This window comes from Antechinus flavipes, chromosome 2 (genome assembly GCF_016432865.1).
Source record: "Antechinus flavipes isolate AdamAnt ecotype Samford, QLD, Australia chromosome 2, AdamAnt_v2, whole genome shotgun sequence".
NCBI classification, from domain to species: Eukaryota; Metazoa; Chordata; class Mammalia; order Dasyuromorphia; family Dasyuridae; genus Antechinus; species Antechinus flavipes.
In genome coordinates, this window is record NC_067399.1 from 463,410,598 (window position 1) to 463,423,822 (window position 13,225).

The following is a 13,225-nucleotide window of genomic DNA, read 5'->3' on the forward strand; positions in this document are numbered from 1 at the left end:
CGGACAGACCCAATTTCTACCAGTTCACCCTTGTTCAATAATCTTGCCTCCTCTGTTCTGTGATCTTCTACTCCCTCCCACCTGTCCATCCCTGAGCAGGGAAGGAAAAAAACAAGGAGTTGTAGTGGGATTGAGTAGGGTTGTTTCTTTGCTGGAGGACAGAAGTAACATGATCTAGAATCTGTAATGGTCTGGCTTTGTTCTGTTCAGATTTAGTTGTAGAGAAATACACTATAGTGGCTTTCCTAAAGAAAAGAAAATAATCATTTGAGTGATTTGCTTTCTTTGAGACTTTGTTTCTCCATCTGTGAAATGTGGATGGTGTATTTGGTATTCTCTAAAGTCTTTTCCAAATATTTAGCTGTTAATTGAAGATTTTGGAATGTGAAGCAGAGAGGTTTTCGAGACTATCTTTTATCTTTATTATTTTTTTTTGCCATCAGATTTCCATGGATCATTAAAAAAAATTATTAAAGCTTTTTATTTACAAAGCATATGCACGGGTAATTTTTCCAACATTGATTCTTGCATAACCTTTTGTTCGAAATTTTCCTCTCCTCCCCATCCCCTCCCCTAGCTGGCAGGTAGTCCAATACATGTTAAATATGTTGAAATACACGCTAGATCCAACATATGTGTATATGTGTGTGTATATATATATGTATATATATATATATGAAAGAGAGAGAGAGAGAGAGAGAGAGAGAGAGAGAGAATTATCTTGTTGAGCAAGAAAAATCAGATCAAGAAGGAAGAAACAGAAAAATTGAGAAAGAAAACAAAATCAAGCAAATAACGAGAGTGAGAATGCTATGTTGTGTTCTACCTTCTCTTCCTATGGTTCTCTCTCTGGGTGTAGCTGGCTCTCTTCATCACTGCACAGGTAGAATTGATTTGAATCATCTCATTGTTGAAGAGAGTCACATCTCTCAGAATTGATCATCGTATAGTCATGTTGTTGCCATGTGCAATGATCTGGAACTGCTTATTTCACTCAGCATCAGTTCATGTAAATCTTTCTAGGCCTTTTTGAAATCATCCCGCTGGTCGTTTCTTACAGAACAATAATATTCCATAACATTCATATACCATAATTTATTTAGCCATTCTCCAATTGTTGATCATCCATTCAATTTCCAATTTCTTGACACTACAGAAAGGACTGCCACAAACATTTTTGTACATGTGGGTCCCTTTCACTCCTTTAAGATCTCTTTGGGATATAAGCCCAATAGTAACACTGCTGGGTCAAAGGATATGCACAGTTTAATAACTTTTTGAGCATAGTTCCAAACTGCTCTTCAGGATGGTTGAATCTGTTCACAGTTCCACCAACAATGTATCAGTGTCCTAGTTTTCCCACATCTTCTCCGAGATTATCTTTTAAAAGTAAATTTTATTGATATCTTTTATTTTCATATAACATACATTTTTCTTGTTTTCCTTACACTTACCCTTCCCAGAGAACCAGCACATATAATAAAGAATTTTTTTTAAAGAAAAAAAGGAAGGGAAAAAAGCTATTAGAAAAACTGATCAATATATCAAAAAAAAAAAAAAAGTCTGAAAATCTTTCTATCATTATCCAGCAATGGATCTCTCCCTTCCTCAAAGTAGTTGGGGGATAGAGGATGGGGAGGTAAGGGAATTATGTGAATAATTATTAGTAACTGCTAGTACTTTAAAGATGACAAAGTGATTTATATCTATTATAGCGATCCTTATAACACATCTGTCACACACATGCTAATATTGAACCCATTTTGCAGATGAGTAATTAAAGCTAGCTAGAATAGTTAAGTGAGAAAGAATAAAAAGTGAAAAAGAGAAAGTAATATTTTCACAACTCATGTTGCATTGGACCTTATAAACCTCAAGTGAGATATTGAGGGAGAGAGAGCTTTGTAAATTGTACCACATATTAAAGATTATCATTGTGATTGGAGTAGGGTTTATTTTCTTTTGGGGCTTACATTATGAGTCATTCTCTCCCTCCTTTGTTTACAAAACCCAAGAGAAGTTTGTTTTTGTTTACAAAAGGGACTTCAATCAATGTCAAGCAGGAAAGATATATCCAGCACCACCTCTTTTTTTTTTTTTTTAACCTTGGGCAGGAAGGAATGTGGAGGAGCCTGTTGTTACTAGGAATGAGGGTGATGATGGTGATGGTGGTGGTGGTGATGGTGATGGTGGTAGTGATGGCAGGAGTGGTGGCTCATAATTATATGGGGTATCTCAAAAGTTTTAGTGCATCTTTAAGTTTTAATAGTTAAATTATATTAAATTTTAATAGCTTAATGCTGAACTATGTTGAAAACTATATCAATTAGATCTTAAAACTGCACTAAGACACCCTGTACAGCACTTTAAGGTTTGCAAAGCACTTATATGCCTTATCTCTTTTGTTCAGCAGTATAATCCTGTGAGGTAGATGCTATAATTGTGTAGGTAGGTGGTACAATGGATAGAGATCTGTGCCTAGAGTCAGAAAGATTCATCTTCCTAAATTGAAATCTGGTCTCAGATACTTACTAGCTGTGTGATCCTGAGCAAGTTTCTTAACCTTGTTTGACTAAGTTTCCTCATCTGTAAAATGAGCTAGAGAAGGTAATGTCACACAATTATAGTATCTTTGTCAAGGAAACCTCAAATGGGATTATAAAGAATCAGGCACAAGTGAAATGACTAAACAACAGATATTATCATCCCAACTTCATAAATTGAGACTCAGTTTAAGTGATTATGTTTAGGGTCTCACATCTTATAAATAGCTAAGGCAGGATTTGAATCTAGGTCTTCCTGAATAACTACTATATCTTAAGTTTTGGTAGCAACAGGATGATGACCAAAACAATTATAATATTTGATGCACTTTGCAAGTATAGTATGTTACTGGTTAATCTTTTTTTTTTTTTTTTTTTAAGATGGAAGACTCCTGTACCTGAAGGTCCATGGTCGTAAGGCCAGAACTGAATTAACAGGAAGTTCTGTCCATCCCTAAACATATTATTTTTTGCCCTTTAACTCTTCAAAGGAAAACCTACAATTCTTCACCTGCAGGTGAAGTTATGTGCTTATCATTGTCAAAGTAGGGTGGGATACTCAGTTTGAGAGAAGGAACTTGCTGAGGTCAGGTATATGAATTTCCACTGTGAAGCTTTCTTGGAGTTTGTTTTACTGTCTTTATAGTGTCTGAGTGATGATACCAGTGATCTTGGAAATGACATTAAGCTTTTCACAAGTCACCTCTAACTTGTCTTTTCCAGACTGATTTTACATTATTTTTTCTTCATGCAGTCAGTCTACTTTCCAGTCAAACTCATCAACTTCCTTTTGCTTGTACCTGTTATTCCATTTCCCATTTGCATTCCTTTTCACAATGCTTTACACATGATAAGCCCTTAATAAATGCTTAATGAATTGAAGAAAATGTGAAGAGAATGAAGATTTTTTTAGCTGATGACATGGGTACAATTTTCTGTTTCCCAATCCTTAGATCTAGTGACTCTTAGGTAAGGATTTCTTGTGTCCTAGAGGCAACCTGGCTGATAAGTATACCATTCTTAAGTTCCTTTATTGATTCAGAAGTAGGAAGGAACTGGTAAAATCACTGCTTTGACAATCAAGGGACCTGGATTCAGATCTCAGCTATAACTTTGTGATTTTGAGAAGTTTTTTTAATTTTCTAAGCTTCCATTTCTTTACCTGGAATCTGAGCAAAGCAGATCAGATGCCCTTTGTGCTCTAACGATATGTCTGTCTCTGTCTTTTCTGTTTTTCTCCGTATGTATATATGTGTATGTGTATGTGTGTGTGTATATATAGATATGTATGTATGTTTACATGCACATATACATACTAATTTCTCTTCTCTCTGTACTATTCTACAATATATAGTCCCTGCCAATCCTGACTTTATGTTCTTATGTTCTTTGTTTTCATGTCTATCCTATCTTCACTACTTTTAACAAACATCAGAAGCTTTGGGGCTTAGGTGTGGGTGGGGAGAGATACATCCCTGTCCTCTTGAAGTTTACAGTTTAGTAGGAAAGGTAAAGCACAAATACAGATTATTAGAATACACAGTATATGATTTAAAAAAATTAAAGGGGTCTAGAACAAAGTGTTAGGTAAAATTTAATGGAGAAGTTCAGAAGCTCATTTCTGGGTTTTGTGGGAGGAGCCAGCTAGGAATGGAATTAACATTTGAGTTAGGTTTTTAAAATCAGGTAGGAATTCAGCAAGTTATGAGAGAAAGAGGATGCATAATGAATAGGAGAAGTAAAGCTACAAAAAGGAGAAGAATGCAGTATACCTGTCAAAGGAGGGACAGAAAATAGTTCAGTTCAATGTTCTCTATGAAAATAACTTAAGGTACCATATGAAAGGTAGGATGACTCCTTGAATATCAGGCAAGCAGTAGGGAGCCACTTTGTATATTTAAAGATCACTTATTCTAACATTCTGCAGTCTAAGACTCCTTCTAACTCTGAACATTTTATATTCTATGCACTAACGTTTATGTCCTGATGTAGTTCCCAGCTGTAATATTCTGTGATTCTAAATTGGCCTGTAGGAGTAGAGTGTGAGATACAGAGACAGGCTGTTGCCACCTGCCCACCCCTCCTTCCCCCCGCCTTTTCCTTTCACTGTCTTTACCCTTTATTCAGCTGGTTTTCAGACAAGTTGAGCCTAGTGGGTTTGGGGAGCAGGTGGTGGGAAAGGAGTTGCAGAGGGGAGGTCTGGGAGGCAGAAATGATTGCAAAGCTTTGAAATTAGACAGCTCATTGATCCAATATGATTCCTTCACAGAAAATTTAAAGCTAGAGAATCATGTTTGAAGGGCTGTCTGAAATTAGGTCTCAGGGCTATTTTTTTTTACTCTGTATAGGAGCAGACAAAGTGTCAGAAGGATAAGGTATGCATAGTATTGGTGAATCTTGTTTTAGGATCTAGGGCTCTATGGCAGAAACTTCTTTCTGGGCTGCTTAATCTTATAATTGGACTAATAGTAATTAGTATCAATCCCTTACATGGAGTTAGAATTTAATACTTTAGAAAGCATTTTGGCATTCACTAGCTCCTTGCTTTTTTTCTTTTCTTTTCTTTTCTTAAAGCACATCCTGTGAAAAGGTCAAGGGAAGGATAATTATCCCCATTTGACACATAAGGAACCTAAGACTCTGAGCCAGTCTCATGGTTTTACCTCAACTATAAACTCCCCAATACTCAAGCAATCTTCACTGTTTCTTTATTACCTGTAGGATAAAATAAAATAAATTCTCGGCTTAGAATTTAAAGCCTCCCATCCCCCTACCCCTATATTTGGATCCCACTTATTTTTCTGGTTTTATTTCATATTAGTCCTCTTTCTGTATCCTCCATCCCAGTCAAAAAGGACAGCTGGTATCTGTTCCCTTTATATCTATATTCTTATGTGCTTTACAGTTTATAACATTTTCTGTTAAAAAATCCCTTCTTTCCATCTCTCATCTCCATGCTTTTGCAAAACTGCTGCCCTCCTCATGCTTAGAATATATTTCTTCCCTGTATTATAATATCTCCTTGCAGCCTTCAAAACATGGGTGAAGTGGCATCTCCTCATAAATGAAGCCTTCCTAATTCTTGAGTTTTTATTACTTTTTCCCTCTTATAATTATTTTGTATATACTCTCTATTTCCTTGTTTACATATTGCATTCTCCTAGTAGAATATAAGTTCCTTTGAAAGTAGGAATTATTTTGTTTTTTGTCCTTGAATCCTTATCACCTAACTTAGTACTTGCACACAGTAGATGAATATTATAGAAGCTGTTGAAAATTAGTCTATCAGTCAGCTTTTTTCAAATTCATTTTCTGTGCTAGGCACGAAATGTAATCATTTGACCTGTCTTTGAGACTCAGACTTGGTGTGTCCAATGCCTAGGATGGGAAGCAAAGGAGGAATTGACAAGGAGAGAAAGATTTTGAGTTTCTTCCTATTTCTGCCTGAGCCCTTGGGAACGTTTAGTTTTCTAGATCATTTATTGGGCCTGGCCTAGAAAGTATTCTTTTTACCCCCACAGTATGTCACCTAGTATAGTGTCAGAGTCAAATATATTAGAACTAAAAGGGGCTTTTGAATAAAAAATGTTAAAACTATAAGGTACATAAAAAATAGATTGCTAGAGCTAGAAAGGACCTTAGAATATTATAGCAGGAAAGGACTTTACAGCATAGAATATTTGAGCATAAATGAACTTTAGAACATAGAATGTGGAACATAAAACAGAAATATTAGAATGGGAAGGGCTTCTAGAGATCAATTCACTGATTCAATCTTGTTTTAAAGAAGAGTAAAAGAAAGACTGGAGAAACAAAAAAGCTGAAACTGGAATAATCCAGGTTTCTTCCCATTATTCCATGCTTTTCTTTTCACACTTTCCTTCCTCTCAGTAGGGAAAACAGCAATTTCTGTACTCATCCCTGGAAGGAGTAAAAATATAAGTGGGAGGAGGAAAAGACTTTAAAATTATAGAGTTCCATTGGACATGATACACTGGATAACCTACCTCCAGCACATTTCTTTGAGACTGAGGGAATTTGTAAGGTGGTTTCCGTCCCCAGGCAAAATTCTGTAATTATTCCATTCACATTTCATTAGGGTACTGCCATCTATTGGCCAAAGCTTTCCAAGCAACTGGTCCTAAGCAGGCTGGATGCTGCAGTCATCTAGGTCAATTTGATGTAATAGGACTGGAGCCCAGTAACTACTATGCATACAGAAAAGCCTTGTATAGGGGGCAGGTAATCTCTTTACTAATTTCCTCTTCTACCTGTTCATCTTCACATTACCTCAAATCTACTGCTATCTAAAAGGAGATATGTCTCCTTTTAGAATTCAGGAATAACAGACTCTTAAAGATCATATATTTTAATCCTTTTACCTCACAGGTGAGGAAACTGAAGTTCATAAAGGAGACACTGCTAATATAAGGGTGGGGTTGAAACCCACCCCAATCCCCTAGTTAATCTCTGGGTTCTAAAAGTTAAAACTAATAGGGAGCTAAGGGAAGACTGAACTAGGGTAGTGAAGAGAGATAATGAGAAAAGTCATTGGCTCTACAGGCTTCTAAAAGAGGAGAACTCAATCTGAAGGACGTACCAGTCTGAGAGAGACTGTGTGTTACCCAAGTATTTCCTGTAAATTGAATTTTGTCTCAACTATAAAAAGTAGAAATAAGTATAAGGTTCAAGAGAGAGTCCAATCTTCACTAAGGATTAGACATTTCTCCAACTAGAGATTTATGTCAATTGTGACTGCATTCAGGATTTTTCATCTAAAACAAACTCCCCAAAGCCTACTAGGAAAGAACTAAGTATCCTTAGGGACCATGTTGGGACCTCTAGACCTAAAATGGGCTAATTATTATAACAGGATATTTCCTAATGTAATTCTAGGAGTCGTGCTTTGAGAAGTTGTATAATATAATGAATAAAATAATCACTTGGAATCACAAGGCCTGGTTTTGAACCCTGACTGTGCTAGTTGTATTTATCTGTGTGACTTTCAGTAAGTTGTTTCTTCTCTTTAAATCAGTTCCCAGATCACTGGGACCATTGGAACTGGAACAATATGAGAGGTTCAATATTTTGTTTCAATCACTTCTAGTTCAGACATCATCCTATGTCCTGTGATTCCTTCCAGTTCCAAATTTATGATCTCATCAACAGAATTTAATGAGTGACCATCTTGATTCAGTTGATAGTGCTTTTCTTTTACCATATTTTTCCATCATTTTTCTTTCACTTGTTGTTCTTGTTTTGAGATAGTCTTATCTGCTGACCAAGTCAGTAATTGCAAAAGAGGAGGAAAAAAAAGGAAGAGATGAAGAGAATCTGGAGACCAGAGTTGTGGTTCTACTCCTACTTCCAAGAAACTGCATGACCTTAGCTTTATCATTTGCTTCTGTTGGCCTCAGTTTCCTTACCTGTAGTATGTAGGAATTGGACTAGGTGATCTTTGTCTCCTTCTAGGTTTAAATTTTTGTTTTAGATTCAAGCATTCTGTATTTTGGGGTCCTTTTACCTTTCATAATTTTTTTATGTGTTTAATCATTCACTCATATAGAAGACATAGATAGTTTTTGTTTTTAGTTGAAAGAGGAGGTGGTATATACCCCAAGCCATGTACAACTGGGGAAGTTTTTCACAATTCCAGTAAACTGCAGAATATACCAGAAGGTTGGAGGATTAAGAGTTGGGGATTGCATGTAAAAGTTTCCTGATTTTTTTTTTTTCTGCTAGTACAATACTCAGAGTGTTCCAGGTAGCTTGAAATGCCTTTGCTTATGAACTCAGCCATGAAAATTGCACTCTAATGGCCTCAATTTCTTTGGCGAACATTCTTCTCTACCATTAGGGTTGAGCGAGAAGGCGCCTGATGCTCTCACTCTTTCCCACCAAACACCCTGACTTTAATTGAAAAGTAATTGTTTACTAAACCGTTCAGACCCAAGAGGAAAATTACTATCATTTGGGTCTCTGCCTGCCTCTAAGAGAGCATTGCTTTTCTTGCGAATGGACTTTAAGGAGAATAAGATCATTATCACAGATGATATATAAACAGCAAGCCGTGATCATTAAACTGTCAGCCACAGTCCACTCTAGAAAGGGCATGTAAGTGGTGGTGAGAAATTACATGTAAATTCCAGGAAGAGTATATCTGAGGAGTCAAGTGACAACTCCGAGCTGAGGCAGGCTGTTTTTGACAGCTGGAGGAGAAGGTGATGGTAGAAAGGACATTGTAGGGATGGTGTCCGAAGAACAATTCTTGGACATTGATGATAGTTGTGTACTAATATGGATGAATTGGCCATGGCTGGCACAGACACATAGTAGAGACTCAAGATTTTTTTTGTCTTTAAACAAAATTTTTTCTTTGGTTTGCTGGTCAGAAAACAGAAATGATTTACTTCTTGTTCTGCTAAAGATTTCTAGTGCAACTTTGAATGATCCTTAATGTGATATGGCTATACTATATAACATGTAAAAACACTGTTTTCTAAAGTCCTTTCCATCTCTTAATAATCTGTGACTCTTTAATTAAATTTAGCTAACATTTATTATTTACTTACTATGTATACAATGTTAATCTTGGTCTGAGGAAAATTATAAAGTTCAGGAACACATGGTCTCTGATGTTTATAGACTGGCAGTGACTGAAAACATCTTCATGTCTCAATTTCCTCATCTATCAAGTGGAAAAATAAATCAAAGTCAGAGACTCTCCAAGTTAGAAATTCTATAGTGAATAAATATGTATTAAGTACTTTCGGTATACCAAGTACTGTACTAGGTGCTGAGGATGGAAAAAAAGGCAAAAGCCAATCCCTGTTTTCAAGGAACTTATAGTTTAATAGGGGAGGCCACATGTAGAAATGTGCACATAAGATACACACACACATATATACACAAATATGCACATATCACATACACATATATGTATACATATACACATACATATGTATGTATTTGATAAACTGAAGATAATCAACAGAGATAAAATATTAAATTAAGGGGGGAACAGGAAAGCCTTCCTATGGAAGGTAGAATTTTAGCTGGGATTTGAAGGAAACTAGAGGCAGAGATGAAGAGGGAGAGCATTATATACGTGGGGAACAGCCAGTAAAAATGCCTGGAATCTGAGGATCTTGTAGATGGAACAACAAGGAGACCAGAATACTTGGATTACAGAATAGGTAAAGAAGAGTATGATTTAAAAAGACTGGAAAGGGGAGAAGGAAAGTGGGGGGAGGTTATAAAGGACTTTGAATGCCAAACAGAGGTGAATTTGGAGATGACAGAGAACCACTGCAGTTTACTGAGTAGGGGGTAATGTGATTGGACTAATACTTTAGGAAGATAATTTTTACAGCTGATTAGAAAGATAGTTGGAAGGGAAGAGAGACTTGTGGCAGACCAACCAGGAAGCTGTTACAGTATTCCATGTTTGAGGTGATAGTCTGCATTAGGGTGATACTGTGAGAGAAAGGAATGGTGTGTATGTAAGAAACAGTCTGAAGGGATAATTTGAAAGACCTTGAAGAGTTCAGTATAACAACCTGGATTGTGAGTCTGGGTAATTGGAAGGATGGTGGTTTCCTCAGAAATGTTAAAAAAAAAAAAAAAAAAAAAAAGGTTAGAAGAGGAGAGAATTTAAGGGGAAAGATAATGAGTTCAATTATAAACTTACAGAGTTTAAGATAACATGATATCCAGTTTGAGATGTTCGGTAGATTGTTAGGAGAGAGATTTGGCCTAGATAGGTAGATTTGGGAATTATCAGCATAAAGATGCTGACTAAATCACTAAGTGAAATAGTATAAAAGGAGAAGAGGGCCCAAGATATATCTCTGAGAGACAGCCAAGGTTAGTGGAAATGATCTAGAGAAAGAGCCAATAAAGGAGATTGAGAAGGAATGGCCAGATAGGAAAAGAAATAGGAGAGAGCAGTGTCACAAAAACCAAAAAGAAGAGAGTATCAAAAAGAAGAGGCCTCAGCCACAGTTTTCACTGCCACACAGTGTCTGAGTTAAATAAAACTGAGAGAATCTCTGCTGATGAGGGATGCCACGCCTGGTTGTGCTGCTGGGACACAGCCCTGGGTGAGAAGGAACTAGCACATACCCAGTGAGTGCAGAAGCAGTGGGATGGGGACACTGCTGACAGTAGGCATTTACGAGGAGTGGAGGTTCTTGGTTTTCATTCTAGGTTAGAGAGAGACCTGAAGGAGGACCTGAGGCCAGAAGCACACTTTCCCATGTACCTCAGGACTACAAATAATTTCACTAACAAGTTCTCAAAAGGCTTTAAAAATCGATTGAGAGAGATTGAGGGAATTTTTTTAATCCAAGAAAAACAAGAAGATTATGAAAAGAAAGTCAATTAACTAGAAAATGATTCGCTGAAAACTAGAATTGGGCAAGGGGAAGTCAACAAATCATAAGAGACCAAGAAAAAATAAAATATAAAAAATGGAAAAATAGAAGAGAATGTGAATCATCTCATAAGAAAAATAACTGATTTAGAGAATAGATCAAGAAGAGAAAATAAGAATAATTGATCTACTTGAAAGCTACAATAAAAAAAAATCTTGATTCAATAATACAAGAAAAAATTAAACTTGTTGCAGCAAGAGGGGAAAGTAGAAATATAAAAAATCTATTGATTACCAGCTTAAAGAGAGCCTACAAGGCAAACCTATAGAAACATCATGGACAATTCTGAAACCTGAGGTCAAGGAGAAAATATTATGAACAACAAGAGAAAAACAATTTAGATATGGTAGAGCTGTAGTTAAAATCACACAGACCTAGCAGCAGGTACTTTAAAAGACCACAGGTCTTGGAATACTATATATTGAACAGTAAAAGATCCCCAATTGATAATGGTAAAAGAATATGAAGACAATTTTCAAATGCTGAAATTAAAGCCATCTATGGTCATATGAGAAAATGCTCTAAATCACAGTTAATTAGAAAAATGCAAATTAAAACAATTCTGAGGTACCACCTCATACCTCTCAAATTGGCTAAGATGACAGGAAAAGAGAATGATAAATGTAGGAGGAAATGTGGGAGAACTGGGATACTAATGTATGGTTGGTGGAGTTGTGAAATGATTCACTCATTCTGGAAAGTAATTTAGAACTATGCCCAAAGTACATACTCTTAGACCCAGGAGTGTCACTACTGAGTCTGTATCTCAAGGAATTCATAAAGGAGGGAAAAGGATCCACATGTGCAAAAATGTAAATAGCAGCTCTTTTTGTGATAGCAAAGAATTGGAAAATGAGTAGATGCTCATCAATTGGGGAATGGCTGAATAAGTTATGGTATATGAAAGTCATGGAATATTAGTCTATAAAAAATGATGAACAAGCTAATTTTAGAAAGGCCTGAAAAGGTTTCCATGAACTGATGCTGAGTGAAACAAGCAGAAACAGGAATGCATTGTTAACAGAAATAGCAAGATTGTGTGATGAAAACTTGATTCTTCTAAGTGGTTTAGTCATCCAAGGCAATTCCAATAAACTTTGGATAAAAAACACCATCTGCATCCAGAAAGAGAATTATGGAGATTGAAAGTAAATCAACACGTGCTATGTTCACTTTTTTTTGTTTTTTTTTCCCCTCATGGTTTTTCCCTTTTATTCTAATTTTTCTCTCTCAACATGATTCATAAAGAAATGTGTACTAAAAAAGTTAACATATATGTATAACCAGAAAAAAATAAAAATAAATAATTTAAAAAAAAAAAAAGAAAGAAAGAAAAGCAAAAGAACTGGAGTTGTGGCTGAAAATATCATACCCAGCAAAGTTAAACATAATCTTGAATGAAGACCAAAAAAAAAAAAAAAAAAAAATCAGTGAATTGCCAGATTTTCAGAATGTTGTTGCAAAAAGATCTGAACTTAATAGACAATTTGGCATACAAAATCCAAGAGAAATAAGAGGTAAACATCAAAGACTAATTATAGGATACTCAATAAGGATGCACTATTTATAGTTATATATGAAAATATAAACTATATGTCTAAGATTGTCATTAATAATTGCTTGGTTTGAAAGAAATATTGGAGTAGAGCTGAAGGTAATGTGAGTCTCAAAAGCAAAACCATGTAGAAAAAGTTAAAAGAGTAATTATCTTATACAAATGAGTTGCAAGAGGAAGAACTGACGAAGAATTAGACAGGGGAGGAGGACCAATAGTTCTGGAACACTAGTTTTATTTGAAATGGGTTAAAGAGGGAATTTTTATATATACATGGTTTCCAAATTAATAAAGAATTAAGAAAAGAGAGTGAGAGGATAGGGAAAGGGAAAGAGGATAAGGGAGGGATTTTAGAGGGAATCCTACTTATATCTGGGTTAAACAGAAAACAAACATATACATTTAGAAGGGAATAAAAGTTTCCTAAATTTATATAGAAATAAGATAGAGGGGGTAATAGAAAAATATGTAGATTTATAGACATGAGATAAAGTGAATAGATGAACAAAATAAAAAGGGATGAAGGGGAGAAGATAAGGAGGGATTCTTGAAAGGATGGGTAAGTTAAGGAGAATAAGGAAAGGGTCCTTAGAAGGCAGGAGGAGTAGGTTAAGCAAAAGGAAGGCAAAGTTTCAGATAGAAATAAATAGAGGAATCTCGAGAGATTGGAAATAAGAGATACACACAAACAT

At 35.8% G+C, this 13,225-nt stretch overlaps 1 protein-coding gene across 5 annotated transcripts in view; it reads left to right on the forward strand.

Moving 5' to 3' along the window:
- The window catches only part of DAB2IP (DAB2 interacting protein), a 323,519-nt gene that overhangs the window by 130,763 nt on the left and 179,531 nt on the right, over positions 1–13,225 (forward strand). The window lies entirely within an intron of this gene.